The 21,820-nt window shown below is 49.6% G+C and overlaps 1 protein-coding gene across 2 annotated transcripts in view; it reads right to left on the minus strand.

The window, feature by feature from the left end:
* The window catches only part of Rassf5 (Ras association domain family member 5), a 66,798-nt gene that overhangs the window by 44,229 nt on the left and 749 nt on the right, over positions 1–21,820 (minus strand). The window lies entirely within an intron of this gene.

A 21,820-nucleotide genomic window follows, 5' to 3' on the forward strand; every position in this document is an offset into this window, starting at 1 on the left:
GCCTGAGCTGCCAAACCTCTCTGAGCATTAATCTCAACTATAAAATGAGAATCACAGTAGGTAGCTCACGGAGCCATCCTGAGAATGAGATGGAGCTGTCGTCGTGCCTAGAGCTAGCCCAGAACCTGGAAGCACCAAGCTGATATTCCCTCCCCTGTTCCTTTTTCCTCTCCCCTGCTGTGTGACCTTCTTTCTTACCCTCCCAAGCTGTGGAAGGGCGAACCAGCCTTGCCAACACTCGGCCAGACACATGGGGAGCTTTTAGTTTTAAAATAATGTATCCGGTACTACTGGGAAATCTGAAGGGACAATGGGCACGAGGAAATCTGATTTACACCAGATCTTAAGTGGAGTAAGGGCTGTCCCTGCTCTCAGAACAAATCGGGGGTGGCTGTCCTGGCTGTACCGACAATCCTTTTCTCCTTGCACTGGGTTTCCTCATGCTGGAGCCCCTGGGCTGAACCAGCTGTGACAGTTCCAAGATCATGCGGGGAGACCGTACCCTACTCTGCACGCCACCTAACCCAGGCTCATCTCGTCATGATAGCCTGCCCTGACTTACCTGCGGTCTCCACCTTGCTCTCTTTATTTGCCCCACCACACCCCTCCAGCCCTATAAGATGGGAATACTCTCTGTGGCTATAGCACTGTCCCCTGCAAGTCCCCGGGGATGCACTCTGAAATCTCCGGCCGGGCATCGGTAAAGCTGGTTCACCAGGATGCTTCACGCAGAGGAAGGAAGCGCCTTGCTTGTAGCTGGAGGCGAGAGCCCAGATGTCCTAAGACTCCAGGCTACTGCGCTAACTCCTGCATGCCTCCGCATCCTCATTTTCAGTGGAGGTGGCGGTAGTTCCTGCCTCATCGTGTGGCTGGTTCAGTGAGACCGCACGTGACTATTGCACCACTGGTACAGACAGAAGCTTGATAGAGGCTATTCTTATTAGCAGTCTAAAATCCGAGTCCAGAGCAGCCGACTACCACAGCAGCGAGCATCCAAAGCCTGTCTGTACACATCTCCTCAGTGTTACCAACCTCCAGACCTTACCGAGGCCTGAAGCAACAGGCCCTGACGCCTCCTCAGGGGCCCCTGCTGTTGCCCCAGCCCCAGTCTAGGCAACATGCCCAGGTCTCAGCTACTTAGAAGAAGACATCAGGCGTCCCCTAAAGCCAGATGAGGTAACCTTCCTGAAGAGTGACCTCTGCTGCCCTGGGATTTCCCTTCTTTTCTAATCTCCCATCGCCCCCTCCTCCCCCACCCCAACACTCAACTTTTTAAAATTCTGCTCTAGTTTTAGAAAAGAAAGTTGTCGTTCATAGTCATGATCACAGGGGAGTTTCCTCTGAACTGAAACATTCCCTCCAGGAAGGAGGAGATTGGGGTGCCCATGAGACTCAGGGACACATGTCTGGGAAAGCTGAAACTTGCCATGTTTAGCAGGGCCCAGCCCTCCCCTCAGGGTCACAGATGCAGAGCACTGGCCAGGGCAGGAGACCGATGCCCTCCATGGCCAGAGGAGATTGCCAGGCCTGCTGGCTGCCTGTAAGCTGATCACAGAGCTTAAGGACGCAGCTTACGTAACTTGTCACCTGTGTCAAGCTTGTCACCTGTCAGGTAGGCTACTCAGTAAGGCAGCTGCCTTTGAGTGCCTTTGAATCATCCTGCTGCTGTTAAGGTGACCCCTCACCCGTGACCCCAATAAAAACTCGCCGCCTCCCCACGTTTGTCTCTGGTGGGTTCCTTTCTAGGGTGAGTAGACTGTCACATCTCCCCAAGAAAAGTCTGTTGTAAACAGGTGTGGAGACGTGAGGAAACATTCTATTGGTATGTGAGGCACCGGCTCCTGCAGAGATTTCTCCTAAGGGTGTGTCTACTACCTAAGAAGATCTTACTAAGATGCTCAGTCCTCAGCTCTTTACCACCACAAATCGTCAAAAACATCCATCCGCAGCTGACTCACACCTGTCACGACCTATTTCTCCATGAGCTGGAACGTGACTATCATATATGATGCAGCTCAACTCTGGTCAACATGAGGAGGAAAAGGTTGTGTCTCATGAGCCTAATCATATAAAATACATGCATACTATACATACCATACACAGAGAAGTGTCTTCAAGGAAGGCCTAAGGGGTGGGATTTCGGGTATGTATCCTCTCTCTATAGTGTCTAAGTTGTTTGTGGTTCTGCAGTGGATATATAATTTTTACTAATGGGAAAGATACCATGTGTGCTGGCTAGATTTTTGCCCACTTGACATAAGTTAGCCAGATCCTCCTCTAGGCCTTTAAGATAATACATGCAGCCTGTCCATAGCACTTATCTTCATGAAAGGAGTGTTGTGTACTTTGAGAAGAGTTTCCATGTAATTATGCCTCCTGTGTATATGGGATTGTATTGTTTTTCAAACAGTGCTGTACTTAAATATGCCTAAAATAAACTTCCCAGGGTCAGGCTCTAGAAATCGGAAATAGCAGCTACTAAGTCATGTTGAACTGCGTGAGAAGATTTTCTTCTTGCCTCATACAGATCATTACTCTGCTGGCTCTGGTGCTTGCAAAGGCCACCCCCGCCCCCGACACAAAGTAACCCAGACTAGGACAATGTGAAAAAAATCAGCAATAATGGCTGGGTACCAACCACTATTTGCTGCTAGAAAGTGATTCTATAGGATCTTTGGTTTTTCCTGACAGGGTTTCTCTGTATAGCCCTGGCTGTCCTGGAACTCACTCTGTAGACCATGCTGGCCTCGAACTCAGAAATCCACCTGCCTCTGCCTCCCAAGTGCTGGGATTAAAGGTGTGCACCATCACTGCCCAGCTACTTACTCCTATAGGATTTTACACAGTCCATACTATACTGTACAATGTACCCAGAGAGTCCTATAGGACCTTATACAGTCTATACTAGGCTGTACAGTGTATCAAGAGAGTGTTCCTATGGGACCTTACACAGTCCATGCTGGGCTGCATGCACAATGTATCCTTCTACTTATATATTTTAAAGTGGGGTATCTTGGAGCATCTGTAGGTTTGTGGTCAAGTTAAAGGGGAAGTAGGTTTTCTTTATAACCCTCCCCTGCATGTGCACGGCCTCCCCATTATAAACATACCACCACAGGGTGCATTTGTTACAGCTCATGAACCTGCACTCACAGCTGCCCAGAGGCCACAGTTTACAGCGGGTTAATGGAATGCCATGCAGTCTGTGAATCTGGACACATACTCATGGTATGGCCAAGTGGTTTTCCTGCTCTCAGATTCTGTGCTCTGGGGCTGGAGAGGTGGCTCAGCAGGTAAGAGCACTGACTGATCTCCCAAAGGTCTTGAGTTCAAATCCCAGCAACCACATGGTGGCTCACAACCATCTATAATGAGATCTGACACCCTCTTCTGGTGTGTCTGAAGACAGCTACAGTGTACTTAAATGTAATAATCATAAATAAGAAAAATTTGTGTTCTATTTGCCCATCCCCTAATTTTTAATAGTCTTGTTTTTTTTCAGACTATCCCAAAATTGGCATGATACAATATGTGACCTTATCAGATTGGCTCTCTCACCAAGTGGGATGCATTTAAGCCTCCTCCGTTGTATGGCCTTGGCCGCCTCATCTCTTTTGACTGTCTAACAGTGTTCTGCCGTCTGGATGTACCATGCTCACTGTTCAACTGCTTGGAGAATGTCTTGGTTGCTTCCAATAATAATTCTAAGTAAAGCCGTGAGAAGTATCCATGTGTAGGCTTCTGTGCAGACATCCATTTCCCGCCTCTTTACTCAACCTCTACTTGAGAGCTGGAGGGATGGTGGGTGAATGAAGAGGAAAAGTTGGCAGCCTCACTGCCAGCAGGGAACGACTGGGGCGTGGCGATCCGTCATGCGTGGCTGCTGTGCAGCAGTCCTGTTTGGTCATGTAATAGCCACACCTCCACCGCATCCCCACTTCACATCCTGATTCCCCTCCTCCTGGAGGTCAGGGGTGGGGTCCATCCTGAATGGGGTTAGGGAGGCTGGGTTAAAGGGTTGGAATTGTGAGTGCTTTCTCTTCTGCTCTAGCAGGAGGTAGCCCTCTGCACCCTGCTCCTGGTGGCATCAGGATGAACAGGGCACTCCCAGCACCCGCTGCCTTATACAATGGCACCAGTACATCTACCCATCAGCTGTGATCAGCTGGAGGCCGTTACAACACTCAGCCTGGTGCTGGAGAAGGGATATAACGGGAGTCATCCTTGGAGTCACATGGGTCAGAATTTGAACTTGAAGCCTGCTTCTACCTGGGTATGAGATGTCTGAACAGTTTCTTTCTTTCTTTCTTTCTTTTTTTTTGGATTTGGTTTTTTTCGAGACAGGGTTTCTCTGTATAGCCCTGGCTGTCCTGGAACTCACTCTGTAGACTCTCTGGCCTTGAACTCAGAAATCTACCTGCCTCTGCCTCCCAGAGTGCTGGGATTACAGGCATGTGCCACCACCACCCGGCTGAACAGTTTCTTTTAGTTAAACTTAGAACTCAGCCTCAATTTGTCTGAAAAACTGGAATAATAGCTTTCTTGTTTAGAAATTTTCTGAAAAAATTAGAGAACCTTTAGATAAAGCAGGGGCACCTGATACTTTGTAGTTGCTCAATAAACGGCAGCAGGTGTTTTCTGCTCTGTGGGAGGTCATATACCTGATTTTTATCGATTTTGCATGTACTAACACTAGCAAAGATCTTTACATAACTCAGAGGTAGTCTGTGCTGGCCCTGAAGGTACACATGTAATTCTCCTGCTTCAGCCTCCTCACTGCTGAGATTACAGGCATGTGTCACCATGCCTAGCTCTAGCCACTGACTCTCCCCTCCATTAGTGGTACACCGACTCTCCCCTCCATCAGTGGTACACCGACTCTCCCCTCCATCAGTGGTATACTAACTCTCCCCTCCATCAGTGGTACACCGACTCTCCCCTCCATCAGTGGTACACCGACTCTGCCCTCCATCAGTGGTACACCGACTCTCCCCTCCATCAGTGGTACACTAATAGCTACTTCTGCCTGTGGCTGGTCCAAAGGAGTGAGGCAGATGGATGGAAGACTAGATCTTTTGGGCAAGTAGGTTTCAGATGAGTAGGATGGTAAGAATGCTACAGGGACCAGGCCTGGAAGTCTGCAACCACAGCCCAAATCAACACAGCCTATACAGTTTTCACACTCCTGGTTAAACTCCGAATGAGTTCACAACAGGAGGATGGAAACTTCCTACTCCCAGGGTCAGACACCTGCATCTCAGCCTTTCCAGGAAGGAGCTGGAGGCCACAGTCTTCCTTGTTTTGGAAGAAATGCAGACCACTCCCCAATAAGCCCACTACATACTCCAAACATGGAAGAGACATAAGGTACAGACAGACAGACAGACAGACAGGCAGGCAGACAGACAGACAGACAGACACACACACACAGTAAGGATGTCAGAAAGCACATCAGGGAACCAACAGTAAAGATTGATACAGTAGTCAAACAGACCTAGAACTGAGGTCAAGTTGCTGGTTCTCTCACAGGCAGGCAAGGTGGCAGCTGGCTGAGGAACTGTGCTATCTCTGAAAGAGAGAGGCTGTACCTGAACAAGCCTGAGTTTGACTCTGCTGTTCAGTGGCTATGTAAAACAGCAATGGTGGGCTTCATGAAGGCAGACCTTACAAGTCAAGCTTCAGAAGAGAAAGTCCTGGGGAAGTAGGGTGGTGTGGGGGAGCCTGTGAGAACCGAGGCATACAGAAGTGACCCAAAGCTTACTCTGAGACTGTGGGCATCATTAACTCCCAATGACCCCCTTTTGCTAGGGCAAGACTGGGTGAAGTTGACATGCATACTCTTTCCTAAGGGACCTCTTTGCTGGGGTTGTTGCTTGGTGGATATTAAGCCAGATATCTGGGCCAGCTGTGGTGGTGTAAGCCTATAATCCCGACACTTGGCAGGAAGGTGCCGAATGGATGCCAGCCCCGGGCTACGTGGCAGATCCAGCCAGCTCTGGCTACATAGTAAGATCCTGTCTCAAAAGACAGATTATCAATATTGATATCGTACAGGACGCCGGCCTCTACGTTTGACATCTCAGTTACTAGCTCCTCATGATGGGCTTTGTCAAATCCCAGGCGGGCTGCATACCTCTCCTGTACCTTTGTCCCAGATACACACAATTGACCTGGCAGACGCTGGCTTCTAGACAGGCGTGCAGAGGCACAGTCTTGCCCCATGCGGGGTGTGGGTGTGGGTGTGGGTGGGTGTGTCTTTCAGCCTACACATTCATCTATCACAAATGCGACTGCATGTTCCCAGACTGACACCACCAACAGAGAGCAGGCATAGCATGAGGCCAGGTTAGAGATGGGGGCTGTTGGGATAGGCTAAAAAACCGGGGAGTGAGCTCAGTCACAAGTTCAGACAGGAGATGCAAAAAGCAGAAGGGACTCTATGGCATCTGCCCTGTGTCAGTGACTTGGGGGCAGAGGGAACACAGGTCACCTGTCCACTCATTCCACATTCCAGGTCTATGTTCCTATGCTATCTGAGAGTATTCTATCCTGAAGCATGCCCACATCGTGTGTGTGTGTGTGTGTGTGTGTGTGTGTGTACTCGATTATAAGTAAATTCAGCAGAATAATTTGCAGGGACTCCAGCTTCTATTGCAGATAGCACTAACTGACACGTGAGTGCTAGGACTATCTTTCTCATACCAGTTTTTTTTTCCCCTGTATTCTTTTGGATACTTCCAACATTTAACCATAATGCTCACAAGTTGTCTAAAATTAGCTCCAGCTTTACCTCAGGGGTAGCCAGGGCTCAGGGGTAGCCTGGGCTCATTTCACAGAGTGGAGGAGAACAGGTAACTCAGTTCATAATGGAGTCAGACCTCTCCCAATTGCTAAACTGCTCTCAATTTTTTGTAATCTCTTGACTCTCTGTAGGGAGTGTATTTATATTTGTCCCATGCAATGTTTCCTAATGGTATGCAATGTTTCCTAATGGTACAGCGTGTAACCTCAAAGAGATGTGCCCCTATTCAATGGCTTCTTCATGCTATGGCTTTATGGCCTCATGAAACCTATGTAGCTGACCTCGTGATTAGACAAGGTGATGGGGCGTAGGCAGTAAGGGAGGTGCAGGCCCTGGTGTAGTAGGAAGCAATTGGTTCTGGGAGGAAAGAGTCAATGTTTGTGGGGCGGGGGGTGTCACAGTGAGGAAGACAGATGGATCTTAGTTTTTACAAGCTTATAAAGGTGGAAAGCGGGCACCAGGACGCCACACCTGAAGGCCCAGGTTGTGCTTACAGCATGGTCATGCGGAAGAAAGTACAATTTTTGGACAAAGCAGGGCCAGTGTGCACCCATCAGGACACATGTCCCCGATTCTGTGTCACAGGAAGAAGTGTATGAAAAGGCTTCACAGAGAGAGAACAAAAGAAAGAGTTCAATACAGACACACCCTGCCTGGATGGTCACACAGAGAGGAGAGATCCAGTTACCAGAGAAAATATTTTTGAACTACAGTAGACAAGTTTAAAAAGCTGAGCAGGAAGCAGCCAGTGTGTGGTCTCTAAAGCTATCAGATATTTACATTACAATGCATAGCAGTGCAAAACTATACTTATGAAGTAGCAATGAAATAATTTTATGGCCGGGGTCACCAGAACATGAAGAACTGTATTTAAAGGGTTGCAGCATTAGGAAGGTTGAAGACCTCTGTTCTAGATGCTCCCCTCAGCCTCCCTGGATGTAGCAAATATCACTGTACTCCACGTATAAGACAAAACAGCAGAAGCCCCCAGCTCTGGATCCCCACCTCCATCCCTAGGGACCCCAAGAAGACAGAGGGGTTCCCTGAGGATCTGAAAGAGGACACAGGCTGAGGAGTGAGGGGCATGGTACAAGAGAAAGGTAAGGGTCACTTTGTTGCTTTGCATCTAAAGCAGACACCAACTCTGAGAGGAAGCAGAGTAGTAACCTGACCTTAGCCAAGCCGGTTTGATTTAAAAGGAACCTTGTCTGGTCCATGAAGACTGCAGGGCACCAAAAGACACAGGTCCAAATGTGCAGGTTAGAGTATAATAGAGACACACACACACAGGTATGCCCGGCCCGAGAGCCAGGGACTTAGTTACTCATGACCAGGAGCAGACAGGGTCAGTCCTTCATGGGACAAACCAAGCCACTATATCCAACTGGTTTTTCCATGTCTGCTTTTATGTCACTTAGAGACACCCAAAGTGCAGCTTGCCAGAGGGTATGGTGCGCTTCCTCAGTGAAAAGAAAAGTAAACAGATGACATCTGTGTCTAGCCTCTGCAGGAGACAAAGGCTCCCTTGCAGCTAGGTCCTTATAGCCAGGACCACAGAGGTTTCCATAGAGACTCGGTCTGCTCCTCTCTCATCCCTGAGCACCCCCCAGCCCCTCCTCCACACCCACAGTCCGTTCAGAGGATAGATTTGTTACATGCTGACACACTTGCTTAGCTGCTGAGGTTGCATCGTCTAGCTCTGCCTGTTGATTGCGTGATGTGGTTAAACTCAGTGGCAGGACAAAGACAGAGCAGGCAGCCATCTTGGAGGCTTGTCCCACAGTGAGACCATTAATGACAGAAGTGCCCCAGGAGAAGCCTCACTTGGAAAAAACCAAAGCTCAGGGAAGTCACTTTGCTCACCAAAGACCTGACAGCCAGGAAGTGCTTTACCACTATGTGCAAGTCCACACGTGTCCGTATCTGTTTTCCTTAGTGCCACAGCCCAGCTGCTCGTGGAGACCCTTGAGGAAGGCAGAGACAGAATGGCTCCCAGATGTCTAGCCACCCTTCCTTTCCTCTCCTCTGGCAACAGTCAGGTTGAAACGCTGACAAAGTGAAGCCAGCGCAGTGTGATGAGGTGTAGCATTGGCCTGGAACTTGATGCTGCCAGGATAGGTCTTGAAGATTTTTGTTCAGTTGGTAATTCCATGAGCTGAATAGTAGAGGAACAAGAAAGTGTGGTGTGTGTGTGTGTGTGAAAAGAGAGCTAAAGAAAGAGTGATCATTGAAATCAAGAAACCTAGTAACCATTTTTCTTCCTAGCAGAGTATGTATTTGGCTGTTAATGAGGATGAATTTTCCATTTTCCAAAAGGTAAAATCTTTTTTTTTTTCCCGAGACAGGGTTTCTCTGTGTAGCCCTGGCTGTCCTGAAACTCACTCTGTAGACCAGGCTGGCCCCGAACTCAGAAATCTGCCTGCCTCTGCCTCCCAGAGTGCTGGGATTACAGGCGTGCACCACCACCGCCCGGCTGCAAAAGGTAAAATCTTAACCAGAAAAATTATTTATCACAGGCAAGAACATATTGTAGCTGGTCTTTGCTACTTTGTGGGTTCTTTTTCTTCCTGCCCTTTATCTTGGCTGTTTCACCCCCATCACTAGATAGGAGAGAAAGGAGGATAGAGGGGAGAGAGATAGAGATCCCTAAATTTAATTCCTTTCCTCTGGTTTAGTCTTTGAACACAACTACTGATAAATGGCAACCAATACCCCCTGAATGACCACCAACTGCCAACCCCACCTATGGGGCCCTAGCATTTATGTGCCCTCTGAAAAGTTCCCAGAATTCCAAACATCACACAATCACAGAATCTATCTGCAGCTGGCAAAACCACGCCTCTTCTAGAGCACAAGGCAAATCATAGTCAGCTGCCTTGCCTCAGAGAGTCTGAAGCAGCCCCACAGCCCCAAACCTGGGATTTAAACGAAAGCATCTTATAACATTTCTGTGCTTTTTAAAGAAACTGAAATTCCAAAATTGTCACTAAACATATTACTTAAAAAAAAAATTGATTCCAAATTTTTGGTCCAGAAATAGCATTTAATCTTCGTTCCAATTCTTTTGTTGTTGTTGGTTTTTTTGGGGGGTTTTGGTTTTTTGGATTTGGTTTTTTCAAGACAGGGCTTCTCTATATAGCCCTGGCTGTCCTGGAGCTCACTCTATAGACCAGGCTGGCCTCGGACTCAGAAACCTGCCTGCCTCTGCCTCCCAGAGTGCTGGGATTACAGGCGTGTACCACCGCCACTCAGCTCTTCGTTCCAATTCTAAGTAATACGCTGTGACGACCTGGAATCTCCACTTTCCTCTGTATGTATTGAGAAATAGAAGTGTGTCAGGGTGCCCAGTGAAAGGCAATGCACCCCCAAAGACTTCCAACCATCCAAAGGGAACGGCCATAGGTCAGTGCAATGAGCAGAATCCGGTGCAAAGGGTTCTAGCCCGGGCTGCCAGGCAGCGACCCTCGCCAGGTCTCACTGCAGAAGACTAATTCCTCTATCAGTCTCTCCATGTGGGGATCTGGAGCCAGTGACGGGTACTAAAAATAAATACAAATGTTTCTGGTTTTCTGCAGACAGTAGCAGAAAACGTGACCCAGCAGAAAGCTTTCTAGCTGGAAAGCAGTGTCTCAGATCCATCCTGGGTCCCCATGCTGCCACCAGCAGAGCCTTTGCTGGGCCCAGGAAATAGCAGAGACTGAAGGAAGCAGCAGTGAGAATAGGTAATTGATTGCTATTGTCTCTCCCACTCATCTCTCATACACTCCTCTTCTGTACCCCAGCTAAGGACCAGTTCTCATCCTACTTCCGCAGTGTTCAGGAAAGGAAAACAGTGGCCAGTCGCTACCTGAGGGTAGGTAGGCCTCTTCCAGACAGCTCCACCCAGCAGCTTCCAGCCCTGCACACCACGCACACGTTCACTAGCCGCACAGGTAGGAAGGCTCTGCCCGGGAACAACTGCTACTCCCTGGTCCTTGCTCACTCTCAGAAGCTACAAGACAGGCAGAATGGAAGGGAGCAGCCCTCCAATGCACCATGTTCTACTGCACCAGGAAGCCTGGTCCCAGTGGCTACCCAGTCCTAACCCATAGACAGCCCTTCTAAAGCCCACAGCCTGAACAGGGCCTTTGACCCAGGATGAGTGTACCCATCCGCCACGCCTGCTCAGCTTCAAACAGCCAAGGTGACAGCACCCATGCCTTGCTCTCTGCAGAGTCAGGAGGACCAAGAAATGGTGCTGAGCTCAGTATTAAGTGCCAGGCTGCTGAAAAGACCCCACATTCCTTTTCCATGAGAAAAGCCACTAGGCAGAGGCCTGGAAGCCCGAATACCCATTCTACTCTAGTCCGGAGCATCTCCAGACAGAGGGACTGGAACCTACCATGAGCCAGGGCCTTGCTGCAGAGCCTCTGTGGGGTGCTGAGCTTTTCTGACAGCTCCTGGTTCCTCGGGAACCTTTGGAAGAACCGCTGGAGACACAAGGTGACTGAGCTGAAGCAGGCAGCCACCGCCTCCTCATCTGGGCCCTCCCTCATTCTAAGATGTCTGCAGATCAATAGCTCTTCTTCAGGTCTGGCGCCAAGAGAGGGAGTCACTGGCCCAGTGGAGGGCTCTCGGCTTCCTGTGACCAGAATAGGTACCTGAGACCTCATGGATGTGGCCTCCTCCGCAGCTGAGATCCTGTCCCTGCCACCTCCTCCAATGGAAAACTTTCTATTCCTGGGCTTTTAGTTTGATAAGATAAAAGTGCCCCCACCAAACACGCCGCAGGAGAGCCTGCCCAGGGCCTCACTCCTCACGCATGCCTGTGAGTCTGAGAAATCAATGTCTTCAAAGTTCCAACCACTGACCAAAGTCATCTGTTACCTCATACCGCGTGCCCAGCCTAGGAGCTCATTAATGGATTGCTTTGGGGGTCGTGGGCTACTAATAATGCTTTACCAGCCAAATATCAGGCTCCTGAGGGACAAGACAAAGCTAATTCACATTGCTGAATTCAATTCGCTCAGCAGAGGGGGAGGGGGGCTGTGTGACTTTGAGGAGGTCAGGGCATTTATATTAGACCAGATACTTGGGAAGAGACAGGGAGGGAAATGTGATCCTGTGGGGTATAGCGAGTGGGGGAGCAGAGGAACAAACAACGGTCTCCCACTTAAGGACAGAAGTATCTTCTCGGCCTAAAAGAAGGATCACAGGATATCCCTCGCTCTGATCCAAACGTAACCAGCGCCATGAGGGAGTTTCTGAAGACCATGCTGCCCAGGCCAAGTCAGAGAGCTGGTACCAGGGTGGCAGGAACCTTATGGGAAAGATCCACCCTCAGACTGCCCAGAGAGCCAGCCTCACCAGCCAGAGCCATGAAAGAGGAGGACTTGTCCTTCAGGCAGAGAACATGAACTTCAGAACTAAGCATGGTGGGGGGCGGGGGCGGGGCGGGAATCATCCTGGTCTTCTTGTGCTTGGCCAAGTAGCAGGCAATGGACTCCAGATACCCTCTATAGGAGTCCCAAGTCCCAAGCAACTACCAGGGCCTGGCTCAACCTGTTTGTGCTCCCAACTCCTTCAAAGTCAAACAGGATGCCCTGAGCCAAAGGGCACATCCTCTGACCTCCTCACTAAAGAAGGAAACCTTGGCTCTGGACCTCAGTGTCTATGCCCCTCCATGCCTTCCTCACAGAAACCCAGCTAGGAGGTTCTGTGCAGACCACACGTGCCCTGCAGAGCTTGTCCATACTCAGTACAGGTTGGCAGCACATAGTTTCAAATCCTTCTTTAATACAGACACACAGCGCCACATGCCTGTAATCCTAGCTGCTCAGGAGGTTGGGGCAGGAGGATGCAAGTTCAAGGCTAGCCTAGGTAATTAAGCAGGACCCTCGGGCTCAGTAGTAGAATATTCAGGAGCACTGAAATCAATCTTTAATAACTCCAAGAATTTCTTCATTGATTTTGGGTTTGTTAAAAAAAAAACAAACAAAACAAAACAAAACAAAACACCAACCTTGTCTTGCATGTCTCTCAGGGGTTAATCTCAGTCTGAGTTTTGGTCAGTTATGCTCCGGACAGCTGTGTTCTCCCTTTCTGAAGCCTGCCACATTCTGTCTCTTGTTATTCTGTATGGCTTGGGGAAGAATGCATACAATTCAACGATTTTATGTATTTTGAGGACAATATATTTTTCTCCCTTCTTAAAAAGGAGAACAACATCGAGTGACTGCTCTTTCGGTCGAGTGCCCTTAGATCCAGCACGGATCAAGGCGACAACTTGTGGCTGCCCTTCTGTAGCTGTCTGGGATCCTATTAAGCACTGTTGTGCATAGGTATGTGGTGTATGGGACGGGCAAAATAGATTTGTTATGTTTGGGAGGAAGTCATTCTATACAGCTGCAAAGAGAGGGGGCTCTTCCATGATATTTGGAAAACTGTGTTTTAAAAACAATCTGGAGATCATTAGCGCGTTTTGCCAGTATTTGGATGGTGTGTACTAAGCTGTGGATGCTTCACCACTGCATGGCCATCTCTCCTCAGGCCTGGACACTGATCCTTTCTCCTGCACACTCTTTGGAAAGACTGGGCTGTCTCCAGTCTGTTACTGTGGCCTGTTAGCTTGTCAAGCAGTCTCTGTACCAGAAAGAGGTTGTGAGTCCAGGTCCTGAGATGACACTTAGGACCGTCAAGCAAGAGTGGCTGAGGTCCTCGGCCCACAGGGTCTGGGAATGCTGGCCCAGGCTAGCAGCTCCACTACTGCCCCTGGAGCATCGGAGGCTGGGAGAGTTCTCATACACATGAAAGAGAAGATCCCTGTATGTGGCCCTAGGATGGGCTTCGCTTCTTTCTTGGCAGAGTTTTGGGTTAATTTGGGATTTTCTTTTGCTGTTTTCAGTGTTTGGGATGAAATTCAGGGCCCACAGGTGTTCTACTCTGGAATCTCCATCCCTGATCCTTTGGAAATGAGACAGACGTTCTACCGCTGGTCTGGGAGGTCTGCCATCTATAGCAGGGGAGTGTCTACAATGACCTCTTGCTGCCCCTAATGCCCGAGCTTCGGCTGAGGACCTCCTTCCATGCCGAAAGGATAATCTAGCCAAGGCTTAAGAGAACTGGCAGCAACAGGATTCACCCTCTTACAGTTTTGGGTAGGATATAACCTCCTCTGAAATATCCACTTATATAAAAACAGATTGCTTTCGGAACACACATCCCTAGCAGACGTTTAGGGAGAGCACTCTGAGCGTGCGCTCAGGTTACAGCAGGAACCTGTGGTTAAACAAGGCGGCGCAGAGGCTCTCCGAGTTTTTAATACTTTCCACTGCTGCAGAATGGACGTGATTATTATAACAGAAACCACCAAACCTCCAGCCTCTTCCGAACTTGGATGGAAAACGCATCCAAGTGAATGGGGCAACGGGGGCAGCAGACCCGCCCGCTGTCTGGGGTTCAAGCCAGAGGTCTGCAGAGCAGGCCGGCTAACTCTCCAGTCCTTATCCAGCCTCCTCACACAGCTTCAACACACAAAAGATGATGCCCATGCCTAGGTGTGTCCATCCCCATACCATGCACATGCCTAGGTGTCTGTCCATCTCCACACCATGCACATGCCTAGGTGTCTGTCCATACCCACGCCACGCACATACCTGTCACCACAGGTGTGCTGGAGGGGACAGACACTAATTTCTTCCACTCCAGATTTAAAGATCTCACAATTTGCACATAATAAAGCCTCAGAGACTAAACGGGAGGACAGGCTGTGTACACCCAACTCTCAAGTACCTGGCCCTGACGGAAACTACAGCTTGCACACGGTTCACCCTCCTTTATGTTTTTGGTTTTGGTTGTTGTTGGGGTTTTTAAACTTCGTAGCTATTATTACTAACAGTGTTTTGGGTATTTCCACATTCACTGACAGAGAGAGGGACATGAATAAGAAAACGTAATCAATCGATGTGAGTTCAGAAGGCAAAATACTATGTTAGGTTCTGGTGGTCCCAGAGAAGCCACTCCACTTCCCTAGCAGTGATGTCCCCTCTGTAGGACAGCCACGGTTAAGTCAGTCCTGGCCACCTCACAGGGCCCAACACAGGCTGACCATGAGAACGCCTGAGACACAGCTGGGCGTGAGACAGGAGAGTATTTACTTCCATTTTCACAGGTTCACGAGCAGAACAACTTCCTCTGTCACGGTTCAGCAAGCTCAGCAATGACGTTTTCCCAGGGCCAGCACGCAGCGGACAGCCCTGAGGGGACCTAAGCTCTCCTGTTCTTTCACGGGGCTGGTGGTTTACAGGTGTCACTGCAGCACTGTAATTGCCCGGTGATGTTCCATCTAACGCAAGGCCTGGCCAGGCAAGGGGTCTACCCCAGCCTTTCAAAAGTTTTTAAAAACCACAAACAGCACTGCACTTCTTCTAGACCCATCTTTTATGAACCTGTTTCATCAAGGTCCACGTAAGATTGGATTTCAGTTCCTTTTCTTCATGTGTGCATTTGTGTGTTCATATACTTGTGTCCATGTTTCTGTGTATCCAAGCACATGTCCACATGCATGTAGAAGCTAAAACAACCTTGGGCACCATTCTTTTAGGAGTCACCCACCTTGTTTTTTGAGACAGAATTTCACACCAGGACCCAGAATTCACTGTTTAAGCTCTGGCGGATGGCTAGCAGCATCTCCAGGTACCTGCCTATGTCCCCAGAGTGCTGGAATTACAAATGCATGCTACCTGGGCGCTGGGGAGATAGCTCAGGGGTTAGAGCACTGGCTGCTCTTCCAGAGGTCCTGAGTTCAGTTCCCAGCAACCACATGGGTGGATTCACAACCATCTATAATGGGATCTGATGTCCTCTTCTGGTGTGCATGAAGACGGAACACTCTAGATCTGGAACTGTGCCGATTCAAGAAGCAGGGAGTTGAGGGTGGCAAAAGGTTGCTCAGAGGTCATCCACCAAAGAGTAAATATGACCTCGCCTCTCGTGGTCACAGGTGAGTGTCGTACTCAGCCACCACCCACCTGCCCAATGACACATGCGAGTGAGCAGCCTAAACCCTGAGCACCACCCCTGACAAGCCCTCTGTGCAATGCCACCGTGTGGTTTTCCTCTTGATGTCCTCAACAGCACTCAAGGTAGTGGATCTAGGTAGGAACATCCTGAAGCAAACATGTGGTACTTCGACCTCCATGGCCACCCAGACCCTCAGCCACAACCCTGTTCTACAGTGGCTCCAAGAGGCACCTCAATGCATTCCCTTCTTCCCCAACTAAAGTGCAAAGAGACACAACTTCAGATTTCCCAGTGGATGCATCTTATGAACTTCCTCTACTCCAGGAACCACAAGCAGGCTAGAACAGGCCCAGCACAGACATGTTGGCTACTTCTGCTAATGAACACCCAGTGGAGAAGTCTTGAGGTCCACCAAGCTCTGCCTATGTGTCTTTAGCATAGTGTGTGTATATGTGTGTGTGTGTGTTTCAGGGAAGACCCACATATTACTGGCACGGGTTTGAGATAGGATGCCCTTGACCCTGGGGCAAGGCACACGCGACTATTCCCAGCACATACTTTATTTCACTGAACCACTGCCCCCTGGGAGAATAGCCTGCACTGAACCTGACATCATCTCCTTAGCCTCTCCCTTCTCTCCCTAAAGTCCCAAGTCTGGCTCCCCTCTCAACCCTAAGCTCCTACTCAGAACATGGAAGAGAGAAGCTTGCCAGAATCCCTGGAAAAAAAAACTCCGAATATGACTAAATACAAAGCCATCTCCCCAGTCAGAGCTGGCCTTTGCAGAGTCAGCTGCCGCCAGCACTTCCTGACCCAGTAGGGGAGAGCTGGAACAGAGCCCTGTGGGAGGAGGGCTCGGTGGCTCCAGACAGCAGAGACCTAGAGTTAAGGCCACCCATCTGGGAGGGCACAGGTAGCCTGCGGCAGGAGTGCAGACCAGGATCCATCCACAGGAAAGAGGCGCCTGGCACTGACTAAAGCCAGAGCCAGGGACATAATGGGCAGGGCCAGGGTGTTTCCACGCCCTGCGTACCCACAACTACTCACCCTCCAAAGAATCTTGCCATCTCTGGAATGCGGTCAGGAAGGGTTTGGGATGTTTACCGGTCTATCACCAGTCTTAATAACACCCCAGGCAGGGCAAGAGCCGCAAGCAGCCTCCCTCTATGGGTAACTGAGCTGTGAGGACTGAGGAGAGAGCCAGCCAGATCCCTGGGAGGGCAGGGATGTGACACACACCACCGTGCTGTGTCTGGTGGCTGCCTATGATAAAGGTGCTGAGCACTGGGCCCAGAGTGGGGAGACATGTTGAAGGCCCGAGCTGCCTCAAATTCTGGCAGGCCTGGCAACATTAACTCTATCTGAAAGGTTCCTGCTAGCAAGCTGGCCAAGGATGCCCCAGGCAGGTGAGCGCTTGGCGGAAGCATCCGGCATTCCAGCCTCGTGAGGCTATTTTGAGGATGAGTGCGGCAGCAAGCATGGAGATGGGGTTCTTCAGAGCAGAGGCACTGCTGGCACGTGTACACTCTTAGACCTTGGCTGGCCCAGCCCAAGCCTCACCAGTGCACACTCCCCGGCTGGAATTCACTCTGCCAGCCAGGCTGGCTGGCAGAGGCTGATTTCCTTGTCACTTGGGGCTTACCTGCCAAGCTTGCCACCGTCTGCTTCAAGCGTGAGCCTGGAAAGGGAAAGATCCCAGCCCCCGGCCTCATCAATTCCTTGCCACCTAACAACTCTCAGCTCCTGTAGACGAACACGCACACACTCATTACCAAGTCTAATTAGGCCGTAGACAAGCGGCATTAATCATTTTTGACTATACCTGGGATTCAAGGCCCCATACTCCACAATCATAGAGTTTCATGCTCTGATGAATGGGGGAGGTGAGGGTGGGGGTGGGGGTGGGGGTGGGGGCGGGGGTGGGGATCGGCTCATATTTAATCCCTCGCTTTCATCTTTTGAGAAAATGAAGGAAAGAAAGGAAAATGAGGGGTGTGGACTGGAGATTCAGGGTACCACAGCTGCCCTTTCCCTGTGTTTAACATACACCCCGAAAAGGCTTTTCCTAAGCAGACTTTAATTAGAGCCAGGAGAGGAGAAAACTGGGTGTTTGTCATCTTTAACAACAAAACATCGATATCAGTGCCTAATTTTCCCAGCTTCCCAAACAGAATTTGTCTCCAAACTAAGGAAAACACAGGCTACAAACTCCAGCAGTGCTGGGGCCCCGGGCAAACAGCTCCCAAATGCTCAGAGTAAACACTGGACGGCAGCACATCAAAGGGTGGTGGCCGTGATGTTTTCCATGAAGACTTTTGTCTGCTGCAGTAGGGTAGGGTTGGGGAGTAGTCAAAGTTCTAGCAGGCTTGCAAAGAGCCCCTAATAGAATAGGTGATGCCACCTGTGTGGCTCCAGTCCCACCGAGGATCTAGTTAAACCCAGTCATTAATACAGCAAGAGGAATTAGAAGAGGCAGAGAGGCAACCCTGAGACAGCAGCAGCTCTCTTCAAGAAAACTCAGGAGCCCTCCCTAGGAATTCGGCAGCGAGTACATGATCTTCACAACGCAACTGAAGTCTATCCCTGGAGGAAGAGGTTAGGGGTATGAGCCCCAGGGAGGCCCCCTTTTCAGACCAATCATCCCAATCACTTTATTATACCCATGGTTCTGAACCACCATCCCTTTAGAGGGGCTCCTTCTTGGAGCCAACCTGGAGCACCCACATATCAACAGCTTTCACCAGATACCTGAAGTCTCTTCCCCCGCCTAGCTGAGAACTAGACTTGGTTTCTCTGACTGCGAGACCATTTCCTGGCCCAGGATGGTTTACACACCCACTCAAAGGAGACACATGGCAGAAGGCCATCTTTACGTGCCTTCCATGCAAGAAAGGGCAAGAGGCAGCTGGAGGGATGAATTCCCAGGTTGTTTGCTGCCGACTGCTGTCTCTGGGAAGGCTGGAGTTAGTGTCTGCCGCCCCCACCCCACCCAGAACCAAAACATGGCGGTCGGTTCTGTAAGCTCTGGCCTCCCGGTTTCCCTCTGCGGGTATGTGTATCCAGCCCATGGATTTCCCTTCCTATCTAACACATTTGATTCTGTGTGTGCACGTGTCACACAGGTGTTATGTGTCTGGAAGCCAGAGGTAACATAGATTGTCTTTCCAGGTTGTTCACCATTTTATTTTTTAACCAGGATCTCTCATTGATCCTGGCTTACAGGTGAGAACTAGAGGGCTAGGCTTTTTACATGAATCTTATACTTGCTCGGCAAAAACTTTATCAACTGAGCCATCTTGCCAGCCAGCCCTCAGACTTAATGCTGAGAGTTAGCACTGGCTCTAAACTTAACAGTGTTTACTAGTGCTGCTACCGACCTCCGGAGTGGGACTAAGTAAGTGTTAGCTAGTCAAAGCAATTCTCTAAAACTTCCCTTACTGAAAACCCATTTTTCCACCAGCCTCCCACCCAGGGTCAGCCTCCTAGAAAGACAGATGTCATTCACAGCCCCACTGGCCTTCCAGTCTCCATGGTGTAAACAAGCATCTGTTCCCAACCACTGCTTAAGGAAACCAGCATGGCGCTCTGCTGGTCGTATGTGCTGCTGGGAAAGGCATCTATGGCTAAGCCAGGCACAGAGGAGTCTCAGCCATGGGACTGTGGGTTTCATCACAGCTGAAGTTCTCCTGAGATGTTAGGCAGGGATGTCATGTCTAGAGGATGGCTCATACCTAAACTTCTAAGATAGACTACCAACGTCCCGCTTTCAACTCCACAGGCAACCAAAGCTTGAAAAACCGCACCCATGCTTCTGCGGTAGAGTGAGCCCCAGCTAGCCATTAACGTTCTCAGATGGGAGGAGACAATGGCAGCACTTATATCTAATTGACCACTCATTGTGCACCCTGCCTAGCACTTTTCTAATCAACATACACGTATATGATTAATACATTGAATTCTCACATTAACACGATGAGGTAGATAAGATCATTATCCCCACTTCTTAAAGACAAGTGAAGGCAATACAGAGATTCCTGGGGTCACACAGAGACTAAGTGACATTTTCAATTCAAAGCCAGGACTCTGGTTCCAGTTTGAGGGGTATGTGTGTGTGTGTGTGTGTGTGTGTGTCTATGTGTACAAGTAGCTAAGGTTGGCCAGTAAGGCCCAGCCAGGACCCAGCCTGTCTCCACACACCGCCCAGCACTGAGGTTACAAGCCTGTGCTAGCATGTCTGCTTTTATTTATTTATTTTTTACGTGGGTTCTAAGGATCAAGTTCAGGTCCTCATGCTTGCGTTGCTAATTGAGTTGTCCCCACTTCTTCCCAACTCCAGGATTACCGTTTTTAAAACTTCCTTTTCTGACCCACACGTTTCAAAAATGAAAATAAAACAAACAAACCCTCTGAGAGAGTCAGACCTCGGCTTAACCACCAGATGCCTGGTGAGTCTGTCCTGCACACCAAAAACGTCTCGGCTTTCTCCTGGCCAGCTGAACACTCACGGTTAGTTAAATATTAAAAAAAACAAACAGAGATTCCTTTCTGTGGCCTTTCCTGACTCCAGTTTTGCTGCCCCTTCAGTGTTCAGGCATCTCTGGCTGGTAGGAAACCAACTACACAGGGGCCACAGGAACCCAAGAAAGTGAAATGACCTCAGCAAGTCGCAGGCCAGTGGGGATGCCTTGTGGGAGGAACTGACACTATTTCCCAAGTGCTGCAAACTATTTAGGGCGGAGCAAGGGAAACAAACAACTCTAATGTGGTATGAGGATGCTCAATCAGTCATGGAGTACTGCATAGATACCTACAGAAACACGCCAACACATCATCATTGTTAACCAGAAGAATATCACGAACTCAAGCTGACGGGTCTCTCAAAGTCTAAATACAAGCAAGAATCACAACAAGCATATTTTCACAGACAATGCAGCTTCTGGAATTTGAGCATAAGTAAAGCCATAATAGTGAATCCACTGTCTCTTCCCCTGTGTACAGAGTTGGCGGGGACTGCAAAGCACCCAGGAACACTGAGGGAGAAAAGGCTAGCAGCGCATCCAAAGGTAAGCTACACTGGATTCTTCTGCAGGTCAGCAGCATTTACAGGGGACAGCAGCCTGTGCACACGGGACACAGGCACAGGACTCTACATGCACAGCCCTCTCCTCAACAGCCAGCTGTATGGGGAATGCTCGTGGTAGGAAGATCAGCACCCACTTTCCCTTTCACACTGTACTGGAGCCGCTGCTGTGGGCTACAGGGAGGGTAGTGCTAACTGCTGCTGTCCAGTGTCGCAGTCTGAAGGAGCATGGGGAAAGGCCCTTTACCAAAAGATGTGGCTGCAATCCATGGCCACAGATGATCGCTGGAAACTGTCATCGCACTGTGTGCCTCACATGTTCAAAGTAGCTGCGTAAACACACGGGTATGAATACCCTCTGGCAACAGCAGATCCCTGGGTTGGTGGGGAGGAGACTTATTACAGGGACACACAGACTCCCCATTGGTGAGAGGTAATAAGAAGCCCTAAAAAGAGTGCAGATTTGCTCAGAAACCTCTATACTGGTGCCCAGTGTTTCAGTCAGGATTAGGAGAAGCCAGCAGGCCAGTGGGGAAGCCTTGTGGAAGGAACTGGCAGGGAGCTTCGTGATTTTACAGGGGAAGATGGGCACAAGGGTACAGGAGAAGGAAGAGGAGGCGGTGAGGCACAGCCAGACCCTGGAGCAGAATACCCGGGGTGGAGGAGCCAGGTGTGGAGGCTGAGGAGGCCTCAGGGGCAGGTGACCTTGGCATTCTTCAGCCTTGCAACCTGTTTCCATTCAAAGCCTAACCAGGCTTCCCGTGCCAACAGCTCTCTAGGAGGAAGAACCTAAGGTAATCAACAACTCATTTCCCCATTAACTCTAATAAGTAAGGGTCAAATACTCACTACATTATCAATATTACTACCCAATTTTTAAAACTTACAACTAAAGGAAGAAGAGGATGTGTGTAAGACAACCTAGTGACCTTGTAGAG

Source organism: Apodemus sylvaticus, chromosome 12 (genome assembly GCF_947179515.1).
Source record: "Apodemus sylvaticus chromosome 12, mApoSyl1.1, whole genome shotgun sequence".
Classification (NCBI taxonomy): domain Eukaryota; kingdom Metazoa; phylum Chordata; class Mammalia; order Rodentia; family Muridae; genus Apodemus; species Apodemus sylvaticus.